Source organism: Falco peregrinus, chromosome 3 (genome assembly GCF_023634155.1).
Source record: "Falco peregrinus isolate bFalPer1 chromosome 3, bFalPer1.pri, whole genome shotgun sequence".
Lineage (NCBI taxonomy): Eukaryota > Metazoa > Chordata > Aves > Falconiformes > Falconidae > Falco > Falco peregrinus.
This window is the reverse complement of record NC_073723.1, coordinates 38,354,728-38,371,871: the sequence shown is the minus strand read 5'-3', so window position 1 is coordinate 38,371,871 and position 17,144 is coordinate 38,354,728. Positions and strand designations below refer to the sequence as shown.

Below are 17,144 nucleotides of genomic sequence, written 5' to 3'. Positions count from 1 at the left end.
TTTACTGAGTAAAGTAATTATTTATTTATGACACACTGGCAACTTTTCAGCTCAGTTTTATAACTTCCATTAATTAAGATTTGCTAAGTTCCAAACCACAGCGATTCATGTTAAGGAATTCTCTGCAAACATTCAGCAGCCAGCAGCAGTTTTGTGCTGATCAAGCAGCCCAGGCTCCCCGGTCTGGATCCCGTGGGAGCAGCGGCACAATGCCGGAGCAGGTGCACAGGATGGTTCAACCAGTTCATTGCAAATGCTGTAACACCATCAGTCACGTGTAAGTTGTGTCTTGTGCACCAAGCAGCTCCTAAACACATGTTCTTAGTGATGTTCATCTTCAAACATCTCCAAATGGCCTTGTGGCAAGGACACAGTAATTAACACTGCAATCTTTACTGTGAGCTTCATGGGATGGGTTCCGTTCACCCCAAGCCATGTGGTCTACGGTTATATATTCTGGTTCTGATTTTTAAGAGGGGTTGAGAAACCAGCCAGAGCTTCAAGGTTTCTCCTGGAAAGGAACCTGCCTCCCCCAGCCTCACCAGTGCAGAACCAGCCCAACTTTCTGTGCCTTCCCAGGCTTTGGCAGCTTCTGCCGACACAGATGGCCTATGCCCCTCTGCAGCAATTTCATGGTGATCTTTGGCTGAAGAAACGGCTGTGCCCTTGGCCGAGCACCTCGCCCCTGCTGCCTACTCACCAGAGTAGCAGATTTTGAAGCCTTTTCTGCTGTAGGTGTGATCAGAGGACCAACAGAGATGGACTTTGTTCCTGCTGCTGGTGACGGGCAGAGTAGCTCCCACTCAGCGACAGGAGCAACAGACTCTCGCCAGAGGGACCTGTAAAGAAGGAGGGAATGAGGAAAAGTCAGGGCTGCCATGCAGTTACTCACAGGTCTTATGTGCCAGGGCGCGCAGAAGGAGCGGGCATATTGTGGAACTGGTAGCACGGCAGCTTTCGTTGTGAGTCTGGGTACGGCTGCTCACGCTCAGGGCTGTTTTGTGAACGCGAGCTCCTGCGCAGACACCTGGCTCCTGGGGAACCGATGGCAGTGAGACCGGGATTTTGCTCCAGGCAGCACGCCTCCCGCACAAGTCCCCACGCGCAACCACAGAGGCATCAGTGCCGTGTTTGTGTTCGGCGTGTAGCTACAAGGCTGCTTCGCCATGAGTACCGACAGATCCCCAATCAGGTCATGAGAGCTCAGGGGTGCAGAAAATCTGGTCTGCGTGGGCTTCAGGGATGAGAATTCCCACCTTCCCAACTTGTCCCTTCCCAGCAATGTCTGCTACAGTTTATCCTGGGAGTTTTCTAACTCCTTCCCCTCTGAAAAATACTTTCCATCTAACAAAAAAAATAAAATAAAATATCAAACCATTGATATTTTCTTATGCAGAGAATCCGTGAGTCTTAGAAGGAGCTTTCTCCAAGTCCAGGAGAAGGCTGTAGGTGCAGTGGTGGAAAGCCATCCCCGAGCACTCTGGGAACAGCGATTAAGAGCTATCCAAACTGCTGCTTTTTCCTTTTCCCCTCAGTTGCTAAGCAAGTCATAGAATCACAGAATCATTCAGGTTGGAAAAGACCTTTAAGATCACCGAGTCCAACCATTAACCCAGCACTGCCACGTCCACCACTAAACCCTGTCCCTGAGCACCTGCACATCTTTTAAACACCTCCAGGGATGGTGACTCCACCACATCCCTGGGCAGCTCCTTCCAATGCCTGACAACACTTTTGGTGAAGAAATTTTTCCTAATACCCGATCTAAGCCTCCCCTGGCACGACGAGGCTGCTCCTCTTGTCCTATTGCTTCTTACTTGGGAGAAGGGACCGACCCCACCTCGCTACAACCTCCTCTCAGGTCACGGGCAAAAGGGTGACTTTCTTACCATCAAAGATTTCAAACTCGTCATACTGCTTCTCGCTCAGGAAGTACACAATGGTGAGGGAAATGTTATACCCAGGCTCCACCTTCACCACCCACGAACAGGTCTGGAAGGGAGGGTAACTTCCCAGGAAGCTCTGGCTGAGGATCACACCGGTGGAGTCTGTCAAAACCTCGTTCATTGGACAGTACACTGCAGGGAACGGGAAGAACAGACAATAAAAAAAATGAGTTTTCCTATTCTGCAGAGGAAGAAAACACAAGGTGCTATGGCCAAGAAGGTCTGTCCTGACACACTAAGCCAAGACAGAGCCCAGCTTACATCCACTTGGACCCTTGGGGCTCGCGGAGAATCCCCAGACCCTGATGTAGGCTCTGAATGAAGTGTGCTGCATTTCCACAAATCCCAGCAATCGCCACATTGAAAGGAAGGGACAAAAAGCAGCAATGCAAACAAACACAACTGTCTTTGCATCGTTTCACATCTCTTCTGAAACGAACGGTGCTGCAACCGAGCAACTACTCTCAAGTTACAAAGCACTCCCCGGGAATCCCTGGAAACTTTATTGCCTGGATCAGAACAAAGTGTGCAGCTACAGGCTTCTCCCAGGTCACCCACCGAGCTGTTAACTAGGACTTCAGAAGTCTTTCTGGAATCAATACACCCCATTCAGCTTGTGGAAATATTAAATTCTGTTGAAAATGCCAGCAAATACACCCCAGAAGAGGAGGCAAACACACAAAGTGAGCAAAAAGTGTAAAAAGAAAGAGATTTTTATTTACTCATGTCACTAAAGCCCAGTGCAAATGCTGTACTTATATTAATAGAAAACAGCCAGAACTATCCAGAAAGAACAGTGTATTCTTTCCAAATCCTTAATCTCATCAGTGATTTTTTGACCTCTATTAATTGGTAGCCAGATGTAATTTAAGCAGTCCCTTTACCCCCAGGCTAAGAACCATCAGTAAATAACTGAATGACCTCCCTTTCTCTCCTTCAGTTCATGCTATTTCAGAGAGAATAAAGCTATAGAAAAATATCCCATTATATGGTAAAAATGTTCAGATAGGAGGGAATGAAGGAGATTATTTAATCACAGCTGGAGTGAACAAAAGTACCAGCAGGAATCCAGAGGATAAATAGGGGAACATGGCAGCATGGAAACATCTCTGGGATCCCTCCTGCACAGCAGCAAGGTGTACAACGCAGCATGCTTGGGACTTTCATTTGTCTCCCATGTAATACATTCTGTGGCACTAATAGGGAAGCTGCTCCTCACGGAACTGCCTCGCTGGAGGAGCTTGCTTTGCTGCAGCCCTGCTCTTCCTTCGGCTGTTCCTGTGTCACTGGCAAACCATCAGTGCCGAATTCCTCCCCCTTCCCAGGATAAGGATGTTTGGGTGACTGTTATAATGACTTCAGGGATCCAGTCAGACACAGACTTCTGCTCAGCTCCACAAGCTTGAAATGCCTTCCAGAACTGGGGGCTTGGGGTATAAGCCAGAGGTCCCTCCTGTGAGGCAACGCCCCTGCCCCCCAGACAATGCAGAGACCCCACAAAATCCCTGGAGCCAGCAAAGGGGGCGCAGGAACTTTCCCCATCATTTATTAGGGACCTGTGGCAACGAGTTACGCAGCAAATATCTCACTGTTATTTGCAGGTTGTTGCTCGAGCCCAGTCACAGTGCACACGGTGCATGGCATAGCCTGCGAGGCGGGTTGGGAGAACAGCCTTTCCCTGCATGGTGATGCCTCCTGACCCTCCTCATCAGGTCCTGATGGGTGATTTTGCACTATTGGGACCCTGGAGATGTGAGAGTTAACCCCACAGATGCAACATGTGCAAGGAAACCTCCTCCAGTGCCACCCAGCTTGCTCCCTCCCTTACAAGCCCCCCCTGCTTTGCAGCAGTCTGTGAGTAGGGGGGCTTCAGCTGCCACCCTGGGCACCCCAGCTTTACCTTCACATGTCGGGGGAGGTCCTTCGAACTGCAGGTGAGTGCCCAGTTTGCAGGTCAGGATTTCATTTCCAATCAAGGTAAAGCCAGGAAGGCATCTGTACCTCACTATGTCACCTACAGACGGAAACAGAAAACACCTTGATCCAAGAGAAGCATCAATTCATGCAGACTGAGCCGTGCCCTGGAAAGGGGGTACCACGGGGAGCAGAGACCTCTCGGCTGCGCCTCTGCCATCCAGCTCTGGCATGACCATGCAGAAATAGAAGGCGTAGATGCAGAAATAAAAGGCATAGAAAGGCACGCTGGAGTCTCAGTTGGATTAAACTGCTGTCACACCGCTGAGACTATTATGATTTGTGCAAGCTATTTCAGGTAGAGACTTTCCTCAAAGAGAGCAGATAGTGAGAAAAGCTGCTTTAAAAAAAATAAAAAAAAAAAATCACAGCTACTTTGCTGGCTGCAGACGCAGTTAAAATGTGGATGTAACCATGCGCCACAGCAAAAAAAAATAAAATAAAATACAAAAAGCACAGTCAATATGGGTGAAAAGTTCTCAAAGAAAAGAATAACGGCCTCTAAGCTTTCACACAAATCTTTGTTTGAAACGCCTGAAAACTATTATTGTGGCAAAGATTTCAGAATATTTCTGAACAAGCTCGGGGCTCTCAAAAGCCAAAGCACTTCTGCTGTACTAACAGAGAGGAAGAGCCTCAGGACAATCAGATCAGTTTGACTCCCTGTGAATATCGGGTGCTGAGCAAGGTCCCGTGCAGCTCCCCATGCGGTCACCCATGGGAAAAGGTCTCCTGAACCCCCAGATATGGGGTGACAGGACCTGGGGGTCTTCCTGTGGGCACTGCCAGCAGCTGGCGAGGGGGAATGGAGGGCTAGGAGGCCTGGGAGAGGCTACCTTTGTTAAATTCTTTGTTCTCAGTGATGATTTCTACGTTGGGAACGAAGGTCGGAGGCCGATGTCTGAAGAGCTGGTAGGCTGGAAGAGCAAAGGAAGAGTAGCAGAAGTTAGGCTGGGGGTGAAAGCAGCCACAGCCATCTCGGTGCTAAGCACCATGGACATCAGTGCAAATCCTCCCTCTCCACAAGTAGCAGGAATCGGCAAAAGTGCAACCAGCCCTTTCCCCCTCCAAACCCTACAGAGATGGATCCAGGTATGGGTCCCCCAAAGCAGCTTTTTCCAGTTTTTTTACACCTAATAGGAAACACATTGTTGTCACTCAGTGGAGATGCAGGTGCCCAGACAGTGTCAGTCCGTCTGGATGACGGGTGCTGATGCCAGGCAATGTTACCAGCACCTTTTGGGACAGTACGGGAGAAGATGCTGGTGACCTCAGTGGAATCAGGTCCATCTCATGACAGGCAGAGCCTCAGACTGCTCCAGCACCAAGTAGATCACAACAATTATTCAGAGAATTTCATCCTTACCACCTGCCCTCAAACAGAACTCACAAAACTCACTGACTATTTTTTTTAAACTTGGAATTATTCGTTAATTTCTTCTGCAAATAATTGCAGGAGTGCTAGTGTTTTCAACTGCAAATCTTATACGTAGCTTGCAGTTCACAACGTAACCTATGCAAGGTTGCTGTCAGTGCCTCACGGAAGGCAAAACAGGCAGACCTTGCACTCTTTGCTGAATTAGGTGTTTTTTTCAGGAGTACTATGTGGCTAAACAGGAAAAAGAAATCCTGTTGATGCGCTGAAATAATTCCTTACGGCTCACGCACCTGACCAAATACATTGCAAACAGCCCATTTGCCACCAAAAATTCAAGATCAGCTAACAGTGGGCAAAAGAAACGCGCTGCTGACAAGCATGTGGGTGCATAAGGCTTGAGCACTGCACTGCTTATGAAAATAAACACACAGGAGCTATGAACACTGTTAAATTGAAAATATGGTACTGGGAACTAAATGAATATTAATGGAAGACACTTACTGCTATTTGCTCAGCACTTCTCTGCATCTTTGCTCCCCCTGCACCTGACCCTGGACAAGCATAACTTCCTCTGAAATTTATATCAGCCTGTTAATTTAAGATACAGGAGCTCAAGCTGCCACTGAATATTAATTCTTACTAACTCCACAATGATGAACTCTTCACACCGCGGAAAGGCTAGCAGTCCTGGCAGCAACCTTAACGAGGCTTCTAGTGATGCTTAAATACGCATGTACAGAAGCACATGCCCCATCGTCTTGCCCCAGGTTCCTTACCCCCTAATCCACGGTAGGACAATACTTTCCAAGAGGTGCATGGGAAAATGTGATGTTTGGAGGTCTGGGGAGCAAGCTAGAGGGAATTCAGGGGCTGCTGTTAACGTGAGGGGTGGACTTACACACCCCATGTGTGCAACGGGGAGGAAAAACCAGCCATGGGCTACTACAGTGAGCTGAACTCAACTGGGGGCGAGTGTGTGGGGGTGGTGAGGGGTCAGGGGAAAGTGCCAGCTCTGTAATTCGGACAGTCAGCCCCTTCCTTGCAACCCACCTTGGCAGCACAGAGAATGGATGAGCAAAGGAGCCAGGAGAGCCCATGTGTGCGATGGGAGCGGGAGACAGGAGGCAGCAGGGAAGAATCCTGCTGCATAGCAAAGAGCCATCCCAGGAGGGAACACACTTATTTCCAATCTTTCAAAACAGATGTTTGACAGTGGGGAAGAAGGAAAGGAAAGCATAACAAAAATTTATATTAAATGCTACTTAAAAAGTGCTTGACAGCACCTATTGAAGTGGAAAGATAACCCAGAATTCACAGCATTAGTCTCCTCTCCTTAATGGGCCATATTTCAATACAGAGCTGTGATTAAGATGGCTTCAGCATAGCGGTGATACAGCACTGGTAAAGCTCTTTTCAACAGCACATCCATTTGTTCTCACCAGGACAAAACAGAGTCCTGTCCTTGAAACCACACTGGGACCCCCTTGAGTTACTGTGCCATAAAACTCGTTCCCATCACACTCACACATCAGCTCCTGTTGGCACCTGAACTAACCCATTTAATAATAGGTGCAACATCATCATTTTTCAAGGGATGCTATTGAATCTTTAAGCTCTGGGAATCATTCTTTTGTTTCCCTTCCTCCACCCTAAGGAAATGTTTCTTTGCAGCCATTTAAAAGGGCAACAGTTCTCTTGACACAGTGCTGATCATCTCTGTATGGGAAAATACAATTTAAAGCTGAGGAAGGATGTCTCCTATATCCTAGATCTGCCAGCATGCAGACACAGAAATGAAAATACACGTTGCTGAAAATCCTGAGGAAATCGCTTTTCCTGCAGTTACACCCCAAAGGGTGATGACAAAGATTTAACTGACTGCACTGCCTGAGCCCAGTGTGAAAACTTCCCCCTTTTTCCCACACCTCTTGTGGCATGCAAGGCACGACATGCAGAGCCAGAGCCTGGGAAAGAGGGAAATGTCTCACCCTGGAGGCAACCACCTCAATCGCTTCCATCTTTGGGGTTAGGCTTTATGCTAAAGCCCCACGTATAAAGGAAGCAATGAGCCAGTAAATGACCCTAATGAAAGGCCAAGCAGTTGCCAGAGTGCCCAGCTGGTTCACAGGGAATGAACGGCTGTCCCAGCTCCTGCCAACACCAGCTCCAGACCCCTCGTGCCTGTGAGTGGCTTTATAACCCACATAAGCTAAAGAAACTTCAGCACAAAGCACTATCAAGATTAGAGAATGGCAACATATGCTGATGGGCTCTAACCATAGCAATGATACAATCTAATTCATATTACAAAAGGAAGCACTCGCTGAAATGCAGCAAGTTTACACACTGCTCATTTCTGAGCCAAACTGCCTAAGCCATAATTTTTTGCATAACTGTTATATACACACCATTGTCTGGCAATATAAATCTCACAGTATTTTGCAGCAGTAAACCAATTCCCTCCAAAACCTAGCAAACATTCTTTAAATTCAGCCTATTGTATAATACTTGCCTTTCAGAACTGAACATAAGCTAAGGCATTCTGCACAGATCCATCCTGTAATTCACACCAAGGCTTTGTTGAACGTTATTGCCAGCAAATTACCCCAGCAAGAGGAGGTCTCCATTTGTATTTTCCCAAATCCCAGCACCGCTGTAGGAACCTGTTAGCTAATCCGATGTAAAGTTGGGCTCTTGTTTCGTGGTAGAAAGCACAAGGTCTCATTTCAATATAATTCCTGACATCGCTCTTAGCATGAGCTGCACTCACACCAAAGAATCCCCAGGTAATTCAAGGATTTATGGCAATCCTTTTCCTCCCTAGAGGAATGAAGTCACCCCTCAGCTGGAACACAGCTGCCATTTAAGACTAGCCACCAATATGGCCCAGTTGGTTTAGCACAGCACTGGAAAAGCAGTACCACATCCAGCCAGCACCGCGGGGAAGGGGACTTTTAGGTGGACAAAGCGGAGGTATCCGTAATGGGATCTGCCACAGAGGACAATATTTGCAGGCATCACCTTGAGAGAGGTGTAGGGCTGGCATGGCTATTCGCCTGCAGGGACCTGATCTGTGCTTGAACAATCACCACGTAACAGATGGCTTTCCACATCTGCACGGGGTGTGTGACCGCTTGCCAGTGCTTGAAGCGACCTTCAATCTCAAACGTCTAGCACTGGGCCCTTTGTGGAAGACTTCAGGTAAAAGCATGTTTTTTCACATCTTTTCCTCACAAGCCACAGCTAGCCCATGCCCCGCCACATCCCACAGGTGGGTATAAAGTTCGTGTTGCTCAGCAAACAACACAGACTGTAGAAATAAATGGCAAAAATCCCTCCGTTGGCTGCATCACTGTGGAATTTCATCAGGACCTGATTGGAAGAGCTTTGGGCTGATTTCTTAGCAGAGTTGCCAGTGAACACACCGAGCTGTGGGGCTGTTTGCTGTGGACCATCCCTAAAATCGCATGTCAGAAATACAAGGAAAGAGCATTATTACACGTCCTTAATCCCAGCAACAACCAACCTCCTATACTGCACGCACAGGAACTCCTGCATGCTCTTCCTTCCTTGTCCTCCCTTTTCTACATCTGTATTCCAGTCTCATCAGCTCTCTTGGTAGCTGTCCTGGACCCCCCACCCCCCCTCCCCACTCCAGCCTAACCAGGATAACCTCTTCTGGCAGTGCAGTGCTCACTTGGTAGACCATTAAAAACACCAACTTCATTTTTAACCTCAGAACTTGAAGAGTTACAGCCAGCTTTCCCAAGGAGTTTCACTCCCTGTTGGCACAACAGACATAGAGATATTTTGCAAGTCAGATACTGAGTGCTACAAGCTCTTTAGCCAGGGCAGCTATGTGTGCTCCCTTGGTTGAATGAAGTTGACAATACATCATTTCTCTTTCCTTCTCCAAATAGGAAAAGAAGATCCCAGCCTGCAAGACTCCTGGGGTGAAGCAATCAGTGCCACTTCATAAACCGCAGCAGAGCTGCACCCACTTTACATCAGAGGTCAGAGCTCCCAGTTGCTGCTATTTAAAAGGCAGCTGAGGGTCACAGCCAGGGCTGGTGCCTAATGCCATTCCAGCGCTGCCTCTGCAGCCTGGGAGAGCAGCTTGGATGGTAGGGCTGTGCATCTCCGATGGCAAAAGAAAAACCAAAAGAGGACATTGGTAAGTGTAGATGATTTTATCAATGGCTTTTTCTTCATTCAGCCTCTATCCACAGGCAGGTAGCCATAAAGTGCAAAAGGGAAAAAAAAACCAAACCACAACGAGCCCCATAAAGATGTCTATCAGAGAAATCAGAAGTGAAAGGCAACTCTTATTACGCCAGTCCGAACAAGATTCATCTCAACTAAATTCAGCTTGAGATAAAGACCCCATTTACCATTCATAAAGTGCCCTCTGCAAAGCCCCCTAAGCTTCCCAAGAGGTGGCTCCTTATTCCATTCAGCAGAGCGTTTTGGAAATGCAGGGAGAGGCTGATGAAGGCACCCAGGAGGACAAGCGAGGCTCTGCTGCCCAACACCCTCCTGCCGCAGCTGGGACACCAGTCTGCACCCCCCCAGCCGCTCAGCCCCTGCTCATGGTGCCAAACCAGTCTTGCCAAGCCCAGGCGCTGCGGAGGTCTGATGGGCTGCTTCATTTTTAATTGCTGATGACCACAGAAATCAATGGCAAGAAAGATCTGCAAGGTCTGACAGATGCTGCCATACGGCCCAAGGTGGGACCACTCCTTGTGAGCTGCACACCATTGAGGCAAATGTACCATGGAGGCTAAGGATTCCCGTCCAGACTGCCCTCTAGACCCAAAGGATGACACTTCCATTGCTTGGCATGAGCAGCCTAGTCAGCCAGGGATCATTCCCTTCACTGACCTTGCACTCCCTGCCTGCATTTCTCAGGAACGTTACATCAGCAGTGTTTGGAGACAGTCACCTTGTCCGTTTTGCTAACCGCATGGAGCACATGATCCTTAATCTAAAGGCTCTATCAAGCACCCAGAGTTAAAAAATTCCAAATCCTCATCCCGGTGTCTCCAGAGGATGCTCCTACTCTCAAACATAGCACTACCCACACACCACAGCAACAGGTGCTCTATTTATCAGCAAGAGCATCTTTCTGAAATGGAGCCTTAGCAGCAACTCCAGTCATTCCTCACACCTTTGCTGTACCCACCAAACAGTGATGAAATCGTTGTAGGGCTCTGTCTGCAGCAGGGTGAAGGTGGATTCCATAGCCCACCAGCACTGTGAGAAGCCAAGCGCAGTCCTGGGAATTGGGGGTACTGGTTGGGGAAGCCAGGAGAGTAAACCGTACCATTCTGGGTGGTGATGTTCCCCACACAGGGCACTGCAGGGAATCAAACAAACACAAAACTAATGAATATCCCCCACCAAAACAATAACTCTTAAAGATCCTCCATTTCCCATTTTTCTTTCCATATTTTGGATAAAAAGATAGCAATTCTGGATACAGGAGGATCCAGCCCCAAAATCCTGGCCTGGTTTGCCTTGATTAATTCGTATCTGTCAAGACTACATCTAAAATTTTCAACTTAATCCTGTTACTATAGATTTATTAAGTGCTTCAGAGATGAAAGGAGACTGCCAGGGCATTTTGTACAGATGTGACAGCCAGGTGTGCAAATAAACTGTCTTTTGCCCTATTAAGAATCTTTGGGCTCCACCAGCTGTCTGCACCCATGCATGGAAAATACAGCTCCTGACGAGATCACACCAGTGAGCAAATCCATCCACTTGTTCATACAGCACGGGCTGGACCAGAACCGCTGAGCAGCTGGCTGCTCACCGAGTACCTCTGAGCAGGGGGGAAATGATGATTTGTATGACAGCAGCATCCAATTCATTAATCAAGGTGACAGTTCTATTGCACGAGGTATCCCCCAGGTCCAAATGAACTTGCAAAGCAATTAGAAAGCCTGGGCAGCAAAAAAGAGGGACAGAAAGACGACAGATGTCCTGCTGGATGTATGCAGGAGGGCCACAGCAGGTCCCCAGGTCTGAAAGTCTCATGTACAGCTTCTGGGCCTCCCTGGCGTGGAAGTTCATTTGAAATGACGATCACACATCTGCAGCTCATTACTGGCAGCCTGCAACAACTGCAGGTACAGGGTTAAGCGCAGTGTCCCCTGCCTGAGCCAGCTCTGCTCCAGAAGCCACATAGCTGCATTAGCCCAGCCCTTGGCTTAGGCAAACAGGTCCTCCCTCCCCACACAACTTATTAATTCAGGCTCAGTGCTACACTCATGTGTAGCAACACACACTCCTTTTTGTGTAGGAGCAGCTCCACAGACTTGTGCCTGATGTGATGTGCCAGATGTGACGGAAGAGCCTCCTCATACAATCACTTAATTGAAGGAGATAAACTTTAATGAACCATGCACACATCTGCACGAAGGCTGAAGGAAAATCCAGCTTTGCAAGAGCCTCAGACGTGAGCGCCAGGGTCTGCCCCAGTCCGCCGGCGCCTCCGAGCCCATATTCACCCAGCCACCCCACACTTCGCTTCTAATTGGGAAATCTGCCTTGTTTTCCAACAAAACACAGACAACGCTGATGACGAACGCAAGTCAATTGGTTAACATGTTCCACCTGGCATTATAAATTATTGGGCAGCCTTTCTAGAGCTAATTTGCATAGCAATTTACATGAGATTACCCAGAGTGCCTCACAGAGCACATTCCTTCCTAAATTGTGCAGCAGCGCACGAATTATATGGTGCGCGAACAGGACAGCCAAGACAAAATTAATGTTTTCAATTAAGTATGAGTAGCGGCTTTTATTGCTGTTTCTGGGGAGTCAGCCCTTTGTCAGTCACGTGGCTGGGGACACACGTTCCACCTTTCCCACTCCTCCCATCTCTCTCCCAGGCACTAGCTGGACCACTTGGCTCCTGCGCAGCAAAGCCCATCTGAATTGTATTCGGGATGAAATACACGACCTGCCCCTGGCATCCTTTGCCATTTTACACTCCCATATGCCACGGACAGGTGGACAGAGGAGACCAAAAGGTTTTGCAGAGACATTCATTATGGCAGAGCTGCGGATCAAGCAGGGCCAGAAGTTCATGTTCTCCTTCTCTTTCACCAGGGCAGACTAACACAGGCAGCCTCGACCTAGCACCTTCAAAGAGTGGCAAATCCACAAAGAGATGGGGCACTGCCTTCAGAGTTCGAGGTGGCTGCTGCTCAGAGGACACCACGCTCAAAACCGGGGAGCTGCTCAAGGACTCTGGCTGGGTGAGAAGGCACCTCCATTCCTCCATCATCTCCAAAAACTACGCTTGAGGGCATCTTTTGATTCTAATAAAACTTCTTCCTCTCCTCTTACTCCAGGCACCCATGGGAGCCCCACCGTTATATTCCTTGGCTCTTTGCTCAGCTGGTCCCCCACCAGCCTGCCTGGCACAAGGCTGGGCTGCAGCAAACGATGCCTTTGGACTTCAGCAGAGACTGACAACCACCGCAGAATTCCGCAGCAAATGCATGGCGGCTGAGGGCTCCTCTCTTTGCACATGACACTCAACAGAGCCTAGTTCTAAGTGAATCTGGCCAGAACTAATTCAAAGGCATTTCGCTGTCACAAAGCATTCTAGGAACATTCGTTATTTGCCGTAGGCATAAGTCCAGGTGAACAGATCCCAGTCATTAGGATTAAGCATGGCCTTCATGTAACACCTTTCCACTCATTTGGATTGAGTCCTCATGGAATTAATTCAACAGAACAGCAACAACCGTGATGCCTCCCCACCCTCCACTGCCCTCTCCATCAGCACCCGGGGACAGGATTGTCCCACTGCAGCGCCTTCTCCAGCCTCCTTACCTTGGTATTCCAGCTTGAAGCCTGGCTTGTTCTGAGAGTGGTCGCTGTGGAAGTACACAGTGGTTTCATGAGACGTCGACAGGAGGGAGCCTGGGATTTTGGTGCCGTTGAACTGCCCGATGACGTTACTGGTGTCATATGGCCCATTGCGGATTTCAACAAAGTCATGGTTCGGCTCAGTGGGGAAGTTTAGGAACTGGATGTGAGCATCTGGAGAGGAGGAATGAACAGTGCCTCTAAAGCTACACTCGAGCCTCAGCACATCAGCACTGCTCGCCCAGTGATGCCCAGTATACCCCGGGCATCAGCAGTACATTTACCCTGCTGGAGGTAGAGGGTGCCTGTAGTTTCAGACAAGCTCAGGCTATTAACGCCTGTAGTTTCACGCTGCTAGAGCTCCTGTGCACATGCCTCCCTCTGCCTGACACCCAAGGAACTAGGAAGGCAGGCACAGAGCGACAGGAATCACCCCTTGCCAAAGCGAGCGTGGCCGGCTCAGATGGCAGGACGGGCTGAGCACCCTGGGTGGGCTGTTTCCCCAGCAGCACACGGCAGCTACAGCCGGAGGAGGAGAGTTAATTCAGGAAACCAGGAGACTCAGCATTTCTTCCAGACATGCAACACTTCCACCTCCTGGCAATCAGGCACCCTGATGGGGCTGGCCTAGAGAAGAGCTGAGCTGGAGGCAGGCAAATTTCTCTCTTTACCAAGGGCTGGGGAGAGCCTAATTCTGAATGTGCTGATGCCTGCACAAACTCCAGCTGAGGCAGGACATAATCTGACACAAGCTCTGGTCACCTGTTACATTTCTAAAGACTGATGAACTGGTGACGTTTTACAGCTATTACAAATGTGAGTAGTTAAGACGGGGAGTTACACACTAAAAAGAGGGTATTACAACCGATTCGTAGGCATGCCCACAAATCTGGATCAACCTGTTACATTCCATGGCATCCTGGCATCAGCTTCTGAAAAAATATCTATTATTTCATAGCACCCTATAAATGCATCTTTAACGGCAAGTGTGATCAGGAGGTCAAACAACAGTTTCTGTAAGTCATTGTGGCACTTGGCATCCAGCACGGACTGAACAGGGACAGGATCTCCCCACCACATCTTTTGTGATAGCATCAAACCAAACCCAGCTGTCTCACCGAACCCCACCAGCAGCAATATCCTCCACGTGCAGTCCAGGTTGCTTTGATAATTCCCTGGGAAACCCGGGCTCAGGAGCACTCCTTCCTTCTCTTCTGCTGTTCCTCCATGCTGGGCTGTAAAATCAACAGTGATAATGGTCAGGATCACTTAAGGGTCTTCTCTGGATGATGGCCATGGCCGGCCAGCTGCACGGGAAATAAAGCAATTAAAAACTAAGAAGAGAGAAAGGAAAGCCTCCTATGTAACTAGCATAAAGTTTGCCAGGCACTGCGTGGCCACATTACTAATGCATGTGCCTTTCTCCTGCCCTCTGGAGATAAAAGCCTGGTCCAGAGATCCAGTTTGGACAATCACAGTGGGAGAGACAGATCTGAGCTGCGAGCGAGGAACCGGCCACTCTGTTCTGTCCACAGCCATCATACCAGCGCCTATCATCCACACAGCACTTGTTTGAATTTTTAACCACCTAAAAAAAAAAAAAATGACTGTGAAGAAACAGACCAATTCTATTTTGATTCCAGTTCCCATTACTTCTTTTTCTGGTTAACTGATCTACCTTGACTGCTATACTTGTCAATCTCTGGGCAATTACTGATAAATATAGAACAGAGTGTTTGCACACTGATTGAAGTAAATTCCCTATGAAGAAGCGAGCCACAGATGACAGCACAAAATATGTTTACAAAAGGCATCGCATAAAATCTAAATACAGATAGCATCTTCTCATGCTTATCTGGGTGACCACTACCTTGTTACGGTAACACCAGCCAGCCAAATACACCCAGGCGTTCTCCTAACACGTTCTGACAGTGAAGGTATGGATTCCTTTTGTCCGGTATCTCATTATGTGTGTACTTGCTACTAACAAGGTTTCTCCCAGAAGGTTTCTCTTTCTTTTTCCTCTTAATGGCTCTTTAATAGAACTACTTCTAAATTATTTAGAAGTCAAGCATCTGGATGAAGTAGACCAAAGCAAATCAGCGCGCTTTGCCAGGGAAGCAAGCTGTTCTCTGAGCAGGGCAGCAACCGAAGCCCAGGGTCCAGGGGGGCTGGCAGCCAGTGGCACTCTGGACACTCTTTAGACACATCAGGGCATGTGATTAGCAGAGGACAACGAGCCTCAGGGCTGTCAGCATGGGATGCTGCGGCATCCCTCTAAGAGATGATGGTCACTCATGACGAGTGCCATGTGTACGCCTTCCTGCATTTGGATGACCACCGCGCTTGGGCACGACCGTCCAAAACCAGACACCTGAATTCAACTGCCCTGGTGGTCACACAGTGAGGAACATATTGGGAACAGTGGAAACATGACACTATAATATCGATCTCTCCTTTTCTTTTAAATTAAAAAAACAAAACAAAACCCCACAACCCTTTCCTTAGATTCCTCTCCCTGCCAAAAGATGAGACAAGTTGAAGCCAATTTTATAGCATCCCAGTGAATATTTCAAAGATGAGTGTTTCCATAAGCTAATTGGTGCCCCTTATCATGGAATTAAAAGGCAAATGGATTAAAGGCAATTGAGCATCATCACTTTCATTATTACCTTTTCCCCAAAGACATCTCAGACTTCCAACTCCGTTGACACTTAGGCTTGCTTTTAGACAGGTTGCCTGCTGGCCCTGACACATTTTTGTCACAGGAAAAGACCTCAAAGAAAGGTCCAAAGAATGGCAGAGGGCAGAAGGGACAGCTGGAAAGGCAGCACCTGTGATGAACGGGTCCAGAGGTAGTCAGCAATGCAGCATTAAAGCACCCTTGGAGCATGCTTCCACCAGCCTGCATCCAGCCTCCATCCCCTGCCTTCCCCCATCTTTGTAACCCAGAACATGGGTCTATTGAGCCCACAGCCTCAGTCCACTTGTACTCGCCACACACTTCACTGCTGCTTTCTGGCTGGTTCCTTGCTAAATCCCATGCTACGATTGCTGTTAGCTTCCAAGCCAACATACTGGATTCTCAAACAGACCAACATCTCTGCTACCCAAAAAACACGATTGGCTGAACATTGCTTAAGTAGGACAGACACAATCATCTGATGCAAACTACATAAGCTTCACTTTGCAATAATCTCCAAAATATAGCTGAAGGACCCCTGGGGTTTTATTAGTTTAAAACCTAAAAAGTTTCAGTTTAAAAACTTGAGACTGACACAAGCAGAAGATGAAAAATTAAATCTGCCCTTTCCTTTTGTCACAGCTATTCCACCTATCCAGAGTCACCAAGATTTTTTTTTTCCTTCAGGTCCCCCCTTCCCCCATTTGTATTCTGCCTTTTTTCTGTGGCAGACTTCTCATTCCAAGCAAAACCAAAGCCACCCAAGATACCAGCACTGAACAGCTGCTTGCTTGCTTACTTAACAGCCCAAGCGTGGATTGGCACCTCTTACAAACACTGCCAAAGAGAACAATTTGTTACTCATCTGTAAGGTTCCCAAGGAAGCCTTCCTGACCGACATGTAACTTTCCCTCTTTACCTTCCACAAAGGAAAAAAACAAGACAAAACAACTACTGCAGACTTCCCTTTTATTGTCACTTCCTCTAGCAGTGTGCAGGGCGCACTGGGGACTGCTGTGAATAATTACGTGCATTGGGAAGAATTTTCTACCTTTGCTACTCGGACTCAGGCACCAGCCACTGCACAACAAACTAAATGGGGCTGTTGGTCTGTTCTGGTAATGGCATCTCCTTTGGGAAGGCTGTCATGCTAATAAGAGTCCATAATGAACACACAGGTCTTTGAAGCAGGCTTGACTAGTGATTGCAAGGAATGCCAGTCATCCTGAGCTCAGGTTTAATTCCCTCCCACACGTGGCTTTTGTTAGCTTGCTGTTTA

At 48.1% G+C, this 17,144-nt stretch overlaps 1 protein-coding gene and 1 long non-coding RNA gene across 2 annotated transcripts in view; both read left to right on the top strand.

The window, feature by feature from the left end:
- The first annotated feature begins 2,591 nt into the window (after positions 1 to 2,591).
- LOC129784069 (uncharacterized) lies at positions 2,592 to 12,488 on the top strand. Its single transcript, XR_008746426.1, has 3 exons — positions 2,592 to 5,012; positions 9,219 to 9,472; positions 12,415 to 12,488. It is a non-coding gene; the product is annotated as an uncharacterized LOC129784069 (long non-coding RNA).
- LOC114012045 (CUB and sushi domain-containing protein 1-like) overlaps positions 12,478 to 17,144 on the top strand; it is an 81,099-nt gene continuing 76,432 nt past the window's right edge. The window contains exons 1-2 of the mRNA XM_055799370.1: positions 12,478 to 12,563; positions 12,660 to 15,119. The gene's annotated coding sequence lies outside the window, so the exon portion shown is untranslated. The remainder of the gene's footprint in view (positions 12,564 to 12,659; positions 15,120 to 17,144) is intronic.